Below are 8,707 nucleotides of genomic sequence, written 5' to 3'. Positions count from 1 at the left end.
CCTTAGTCCTGGAGACAAACAGGTGACCCCCTGGTGTCTGAGGTCATATGCCAAAGGAAAAAAAAAAAGTACCAGAGGTCATGAGATGTTGCAGCTGAAGAAATTTTTTGAGATATAAATTCCAATTATTTGTTTGGAACATCCATCTTCACTTTCTGACATCTACCAGGGAACGTAGGACCCTGACACCCAGGATCCCAAACTGAGCTATGAAGATACTTCTAGAATAGTCAAGAGACACATGGCCCCACACCTCTGGTAAGACTACAGTCTGCAGAGACTCTTGTCTCTGAGAAAGGAAGTATGAAGCAGTACAGACTGTTTTTCTCAGTTTCTGCCAATAACTAAACTGTTTTACCTGCCAATTTCCCACCCAATTAATACAAAGTAAGACACTACTTCCCTTCCTGACTGGTGTTGTGATGATAATACAGGGAGCTCAAGGCTCCTGCATGCATGACACCCAATCTCTCTGCATCCCCATCTTCGTTTATAACATGGTGATAATAACACCTTTTCTGTTTCACTTCAGAATTATCATGAAGATGGAACAAGAGAATGGATATCAAGTCTAAAGCACACTAAGTTGTATGTCTCCCTCAAATAGTTCATATGTATTACAGCCTTGTTCTGTGCCCAGAAGGGTGTTGAGAGTCAACAGTAAGAATAGGAGCTCTTAAAGGTCTTTGAAGATCTTTGGTCTTTGAGGACTTTGAAGAAAGAGAAAGTGTTGCTGCATAAAATGGATGCTTAATATAAACCGACTTCCCACCCTAAATGAATTTAACCTGTTGCTCAGCCCCCAGCAGGCTCCTGTATGTACCCCCCCGCCCCGCCACCATATGGAATGATTTCCGTAAAGCAGTTGTATATAAGATTAGAGATCACATCTCATGAGGTCAATATGCTCATTGCACTTTTATTTCTTTATTGTTAAATGTTTATTATTTATTTTGAGAGAGAAAGAGAGAGAAGGTGAGGGGCAGAGAGAGAGGGAGAGAGACAATCCCAAGCAGGCTCTGTGCTGTTAGTGGAGAGCCCATCTTGGGGCTCGATCTCATAAACCATGAGATCATAACCTGAGCTGAAATCAAGAGTTGGACACTTAACCAACTGATCCACACAAGCACCCCTCCTTTACACTTTTAAAGGGATATCAACACATTTCAAATTTGACTTTAATAGTGACTTATGATCAAACATTTGGATATCCACAATTAGAGGAATATATAGAAATATGAGGGCCACTGCAACAGGCTGTGTTTGGAAACTGTGAAATCCACTGAGCTTTAATACTGTGTTAGTTCTCAAGAGGGAAATTGCCCATCCGACTCAACTGATTAAATCCTGCTGTTTATTTAAAGATGGCATTAAAACCTTTGGGAAAGAAACAAATGATTAAAAATCACTTTAAGGTTCCAAGCCATTAACAGCAGATTGATGACTACAACTATTTCCACTAAATCTATTTTTAATCAATTATTCATTTTAAAATTCACTTAGCTCTGATTTTCGTTTTTAAAAAATGGACACCATTGATTGTGTTGCTTCTGCAGACTACAAATCCATATATGTTAGGGGAAATTCCTTATTGAGTAGTGTTCACGATTGGATCTCAATTAACTAGAAACTAGAAGGACTCTTTGTTTTCATTATCTTCAAATAACCAAGTGACTTCCTTCAGCAAGTGGCACAAACCCCTTTAACCTTGAGTTTCATTATTTAATGAGTGAAGGAGAGACACCAGATGATTTCTCAGTTCCCTTCCAGGTCTGACGTTGTTGGGCTCTAGGATTCTTCCAAGACTGGTTATTTTTAGTCAACACAGAAAGCAGCAAAGATAACCAGAATAGGATCTGTGGCATTGTGTTTTCCATGCACAGAGCTTTCCTTAAATGTGCTGTAATTGAGCTGGGCTCTGTTCATATTTTTTGCAGTTCTGGCATATTCGGTGGCTCCTCTGCCTCTCTTCGCACCATTAGCTCAGTTGGGCCCTGAGAACCTGCAGCCAGTTCTCTCCAGCTGAAGTCTCTGAGGCACAACTGATGAGAGAAAGTCTGGATTTATCCATAGAACCACCTTTGTGTGTCTAGTGCATAGCACAGGGGCATGTCTGGGGTCAGTTGAGCAGCATGTGGTAAAGCACTCTATGCTCATGAGGGAACAGCATCCTTGGCAGAAAAGTTGTTACTAGGATCTTATTGACCAAAATTCTAGCACAATTTCCCTTGGATTTTTTTTTTCAATTTTGATGAAAATAATAAACCATATTTCCCACTTATTTTTCCTCAGAAGATACTTGTCTTTCCTAATTATGTAATTGCTGCCTTAATACTCCTTGTGGACTGATGTATTATGGATGAAAAAATTGGGGTTTCCAAAAAGGAGGGCTGTGGAAAGGAAATGAAATCCGACTTCCCAAGATTGTGCTTAAGGCCCAGGTGACTGACTTATAGGACCAGGGTGGGATTTTGTTTTGTTGTGGGAGGCATGTAGAGTATGGGGAGGGACTGAATTATCCTGAAGCAACACAGGGACGTTTTGGAGGCTACAGTAAGAGGTGAAAGGGATAGGGAAAATGACATCAAGAGAGGGACACCCAGAGGAGAACAGAGTCATCTCTGTTCCTCAGTTCCTTGAGTTCCTGGTATGAGGCTTACAGTGTGACTCCTCTTCTACATGGCCCCATGGTATCTTTAGTAAAATATTCATTCAGTGAGATGTGATTGAGAGGGTCTATTTTTTAGACTTCTTGGAATGCATAGTCTTGCTTCAAAATGCACTAGGATAAAAATGGAGGCTACCTAACAGAGGCAGACATTTTTGTGGCCATGATTTTCCCTAGAATGTAGTCCTTGAGAGGGAGGACTGTGTCATTCAGTCAGTTTTATTTGCTGAAAGACAATTGTAATGCAAACAAAGGGAGGGACCAATAATTCCAGGAACTTGTAATATGATTTGATATTAAATATGTAAGTTATAGAAAATAGGACCACTTGAATATTTTCATGGAAATACTGTCACTGTGGAAATAGACCATAACCATAGGACGGTAAAAGAAGATATTCATTGAACAAATATTCACGCACACTTACCTCGTAGTAAGCACTGTGCCAAGCACTGGGGACCTTGCTGAAGAATCACATGTGCATATGGTCTCCACATTCATGGAGTTTACATTTCAGCCAGAGAGACACACATTGAATAATATAATTGCTATTCTAATAGGTGCTAAAAAGAAGTGCAAAAGTAATAAAAAAAAAAAGAATGTAACAGAGAGATCTGCCCTGGTCTGGGAAATCAGAGAAATTTCTCTGAGGAAATAAGATTTAGCTAAAATATGATGGTTGGGAAGAGAGAATCAATTTATAGGAAAAGGAAAAGCAACAGAAAGAGCACAAATAAAGGCCCTGAGGTAGCAAGCATAATGACATGTTCATAGAACGGAACCAGGAGAACAGAGGAAAGAGGGGCAGGGTATTCAGGAACTTTAACCACTTAGTCTTAAAACTAGGGTTTTAGGTTAGTTTTAGCCTAAAAACAGGCTGAGGCAAACAGGCTGCCTTCAGTTTGCCTTAGATGTCCGGAGTTTCAGCACTCAGAGTACTACATCCCCAGAAATTGCTTTGTTTCAAGCAAATGGGAGCAAGTTTCCCAAGACTGTCCCAATTTTAAAGCCAAGAGACCCACATGTTGGGCCTCAGTCTTGGGCGCCCCAGGACATTTGGTCACCACACCTCAGGGTAATAGAAAACCATCAGTGGAAATGGCATGACCTGATTTGAGCTGCAGGCAATGGGCCTGGACTGGCTGTGGGGGCAATTCCCCATCTGTCATTTGTACAACTGAGTGACTACTGGGACCTATCTCTGAGATAGGAATCAGGAAGAGGAAGTCAGTTTGGGAGGTAAACCATCAAGAGCTAGGAGTATGTATGTGAAGTTGAAGGACCAGTGTGTCTTCCCTACTGTGGTGTAGCTGGCGCTCTGGAAAAGCTTCTGGGTGGCCTGGATCTGTGAGTGAAAAGCTAGAGAGGAGATACTTACTGGAAGTTATCAAATAGTAGCTGAGACTTTTGGGAATGACTGAGATAAACTAAGGAAACTGTGGAGTAAGAAAGGAGTCTAGTAACTAAGGCCGGAGTAACTTCAATATTTGAAAATTTAGCAAATGCAGATAATTCAAGAAACAAGGCTGAGGAAGTACTGCCAGAGATGTAGGAAGTAAACGGGGAGACCAGTTGTCAGGGCACAAATGGCTTTCCGGAAAGAATAAAGGACCAATGTTTAGTCTGAAGGAATCCTCAAAAAACCCCACTGAATTTTGCAAAGTAGAAGTCATTGTTAAAACTATTTGTACTTTCATAGTTGAAATTATTAACAAATACTTTATTTTTTTTAATATTTATTTATTTATTTATTTTGAGAGAGAGAGAAAGAGTACAATCAGGGGGAGGGGGAAAGGGAGAGAAAGAAATCCTAAGAAAGCTCCACAGTGTCCGTGCAGAGCCCAATGTGGGGAGGTCGATCCCTCAAACTGTGAGATCATGACGTAAGTCAAAATCAAGAGTTAGATGCTTAACTGACTGAGCTACCCAGGTGCCCCTTAACTTATACATTCAAGAATAAGTTAATAATGTCAACTCCTGGTGCATAAGTACTATTTGGACCCTAAAGAAATACTAGGTTGCACTAGGAAGGGACAAAAATACATAAACTCCTTTCAATAACCCAATACAGAATTCAGGGACTTCTTTGCAAGATTTATTTATATGATATCAAACTGCTTAGTTCCTTGGAATCATAAGCCAGGAATTTGGGCATGTTGGTGCTGTGTGGGTCACATCTCAAAGGTAACACCAAAATGTGGGGGGATATGGTTTCTATTCAATGTACTTTGATTGTACAAATCATATTAACTGCAAACACCAAAAAGAATACAGTGATTTTTCACAAATATACAGAAAAATGTTTCATCTTTAAAGAAGTATTACAGTAGGGATTTAAAACACTGTTTCAGCAAAGGGTCTGAAGTAAATATTTTAGGCTTTGAAAATGGGAAGGCAAAATCAAGGCTATCTGCTGGTATTATTATGTAACAAGAGAGAAAATAAATTTCCACAAACTTGATTTATTTGTTTGTTTGTTTGCATATATGTGAGTTAGTTTTTGTAAAACATGTCTACTAACAAAAGAATGATTTGGAATAAAAGGAAAGTTAACTGAGGTTCAAAGCCAACCTCCAGAAACACCACTGCCGCTTCCACCACAGAGTGAAGAAAACATGTTGAAATGAGGTCTTGCCCCCCAGGGGTTTCTGAACCCAAGGACTGCCAGATCTCCAAACATCAAGTCCAGCTTTGTTGGCCACCCTGTCTAACATGTTGGGTCCATGCCAACATCAATATTACACATTAATGAAAAAGTTGTTAAAATTCTTAATCCAATAAAGACAAAGAAAACCAAGCATGCAATAAAAATTTTGGAGTATTTATGAGTCAATCCCAACATCATTACACTGACAGGTGTTGTAAAAGACCCTGGGCCTCTGTTGTTGAACACATGAACAGCACACACTTCAAGCAATTGTACCAGATGTTAACAGACTGATTCTTGATTTTACATGTGTGAGATTCTGAAAGTCCTAGAGTATGATACTCCACTACACAGCATAGGAATTAGGCACAGAGACATGAAGTTCCATAATATCATGACGGGTCATGAGCCCAGAAAGCTGTAGCTAATACATTGGGGTTTGGCTGAGTTTTACCATCCTGATTAAGGTTATAATGTCCAAATTGCTTCCTGATACTTCAAAGGTCTTGAGCTACTGTAGGCTATAAGATGTACAATTATACATAAGTCAGATACGTGGAGCTTGGGTTGTATGCTGGCAAGTATGATCTTCTGGAAGGAAGGAGCCATTTTTTCCATGGATGTGACAATTACAATCAGTTGTTGAAAACAGCCAAGGTTCTGAGGTCAGAAGACTTATATGACCATATTGACAAATGCAACATGGAATTTGATACACCTTTCAATGGTATGTTGGGCAGATGCTCCTATAAGCAATAGGAATTCTTTGTTCACAGTGTAAACCAGCACCTTGTCAGCTCCGAGGCCTTGGATTTCCTGGAAATGCTTTGACAATCTGACTTCCCGTCATGGCTCACCACAAAAGAGGCCATAGAGCACTCTTATTCCTACACTGTTGTGAAGGACCAAGCTCGAATGGGCTCATCTAGCACATGGGAAGGAGGGGTGGGTGGCAGTACCTCTGTCAGCAGTGCCAATATGATATCAGGGATTTCTTCAGTGCCAACCCCTTCACCCCTCAGACCCCTGTCAGGCTCACCAGTGATTATGGCTGCCAACATCCCCTTGGGATGTTTGTTCCTGCCACTTAGAAGTACTGACCTCTACTGTCTCCTGATCCCTAAACAGAGGCAGGGGAGTCCATTCTCTTCTTGGTGCAACTTGTGCCTGGTAGGGAGGAGTGAAATACTTCAGAAGCACCATGTCTGAACCATTGCTTGTGGATTTATAACAGTTCAAATCATTAAAAAAATTATAAAGGCTGATTTTCTTTTTTTTAACTCAAACTTTTCATAACTCAGGGATCCCCTAAAAATTACCTACAGGTGGAATATTTCATACATAAATTTTTTTCTTCCCTTCTACATTCAGTTGCTCATCATTAAAGGACAACGATAAAACAGCCTCAACCCCCATGGCTGCATTTGAGTAAAGATCTCTTCCCATGTCTACTGTTGTATCTCTACCATCCCACACTTAGAGGAGTTAGGCATCTCTCCAGAGATTACAAAAATGTAGCTTCTTTAGAGGAGGTGGGAAGGAAGGAGGGGAGGGGGGACTCAAACTCTAAGAGCAGTGTAATGCTGCCAATATCACTGTGCTCCAAAGGTGCTTTGGTGAGGTTGTCCTGGTGAATCCACTAGAAATATGTCTTAGTTTCACTGAGATGTTGAAAATCTACCCAAAGGGCAGACAGGACCTGAAAATGTCTGTTCAGTAGAAATCATGTCTTATTGACCTAACCCTAACTCCAACTCATTTATAATTTTAGTTTCAGTTTACTTAAAAAGTGTAATGCCTTCCCTCCCAGTCTCCTCACCTTAGTTCTGTCCCCTTTCATTTCCCAACATGCCCTTCAGCTGGTAAGAGGGGGAAGGCAAAATCTTTTTCAGTTTTTTCTGACTTGGCTATTTTGAATTGTTAGTTACTAGGCATAACTTCTTGCTTTTTACAAAAGAAATAAATTTACAAAAGAATCATTGTCTACATAGGTTTCAAGTTAGCAAGGCTTTAAGAACTGATGGGAGATGTGACCCCACTGAGTTTCCTTTTAAGCCTTCTACCTTATTTTCCTCCTATTCCGTCCTTCCCTCACAGCCACCCAGTGGGAAGGCCTGCCCATGGTCTTGTAAATGCATCTAACAGGTAGGAGCAGAGCCCCTACCTCCAATGAAATTGAAACGGTAGCCCTGTCACTGTGGGACAACTGTAAACTCTTCTCACAGCCCTGCCTCCCCTTTCTGTCCATATGTATAGAACACTTTGTCCTTCGTATATGAAAGTCAGCCATATGTGAAATTTCAGTGTTGGAATTCTTTTGTGTAAAGAATCTTATTTGGTGTAAAGACATGTTTGGTTGTATTATCAAGATGAGGGGTAAGATCCCTGTGTAAAGGTCTCACTGGGTAGATGTCTCACATTAGCTTCTGAGGGGCTTGAGTCCTGTTTTGTAGAGGTCACCCATGGCCCCCATTTTTATACACCCTTGCTTTAACCCATGGTACCAGGCAGGGTTGAAAAGCCTTTAAAAAGCAACAAGCCAAAGCATCTCTAGGGATTAAGGAACCTTTGCCATCACATTTACTTTGTGTATCAGCAGTGCAGGGTCTGAGGATGGAGAAGTGGCCAGTTTTCCTGTTTGTGTGTGTGTGTGCCGTGGATTTTCCACTGGAATTCAACCACCTAAGGTTATCAGGTGCTTTCCCAAGTGAAGCTTAGTTTTCCAAGTATAATAGCAAAACCTTCAGCTCTGTATTTTCTGCCATTATTTCATTAACATAGCTGCCCATAGGAACTGGGAAAAATTCTTCCAACATACTTTAAGGCCTGGAGTCTTAGTTCCATTCCTCTACCTATATAGATAGATTCATAAGCCTTTCTCACCTGGTGTCATGGGTACACATAACCCTTCTTGGCTCTAGCAATGTTATCAAGGTGGTAGCTTGAATGAACATAAAGGTAAACTTTAGAGGAAGCTAAAACCTCCTTTTAAAATGTTTCTCAACCACAGGGAAAATGTTCTGACTGTGGGGCAGGGTGTTTTTCTTACCTTTGGCCACTTACAGTGGATATTTCCTGTTCTTAACCTGGCTATGCCCTAGAATGCTGCAGGAGTTGCCATGTTGAATTTGTGCAGAAGCTAAAAGCACGGGATCTTCCAGAGATGCAATTTGTGATTATATTTGCACTGGCTTGGGATATGAATGGACACTTAGGGCTAATAAATTCTATCTTTTGAGGTTGGGAAGGGAGTTGTAAATCAAGACTCCACATCCCACCCTTGTAGCTCAGAGACTCTAGGTGTGGCTGAGGCTGATGTGGAGTGTTAGAGAAGCTGCACCTGCTAACACACATCAGACCTTTCAAGAAACTGAAGGTGAATGCAGAAGACT

The 8,707-nt window shown here is 40.8% G+C and overlaps 1 pseudogene; it reads left to right on the top strand.

Annotated features, from left to right (window-relative positions):
* The first annotated feature begins 5,433 nt into the window (after positions 1-5,433).
* LOC122215219 lies at positions 5,434-6,524 on the top strand (annotated as a pseudogene).
* Positions 6,525-8,707: the final 2,183 nt, after the last annotated feature.

Source organism: Panthera leo, chromosome A3 (genome assembly GCF_018350215.1).
Source record: "Panthera leo isolate Ple1 chromosome A3, P.leo_Ple1_pat1.1, whole genome shotgun sequence".
NCBI lineage: Eukaryota > Metazoa > Chordata > Mammalia > Carnivora > Felidae > Panthera > Panthera leo.
This window is presented reverse-complemented; position numbering and strand designations above follow the sequence as displayed.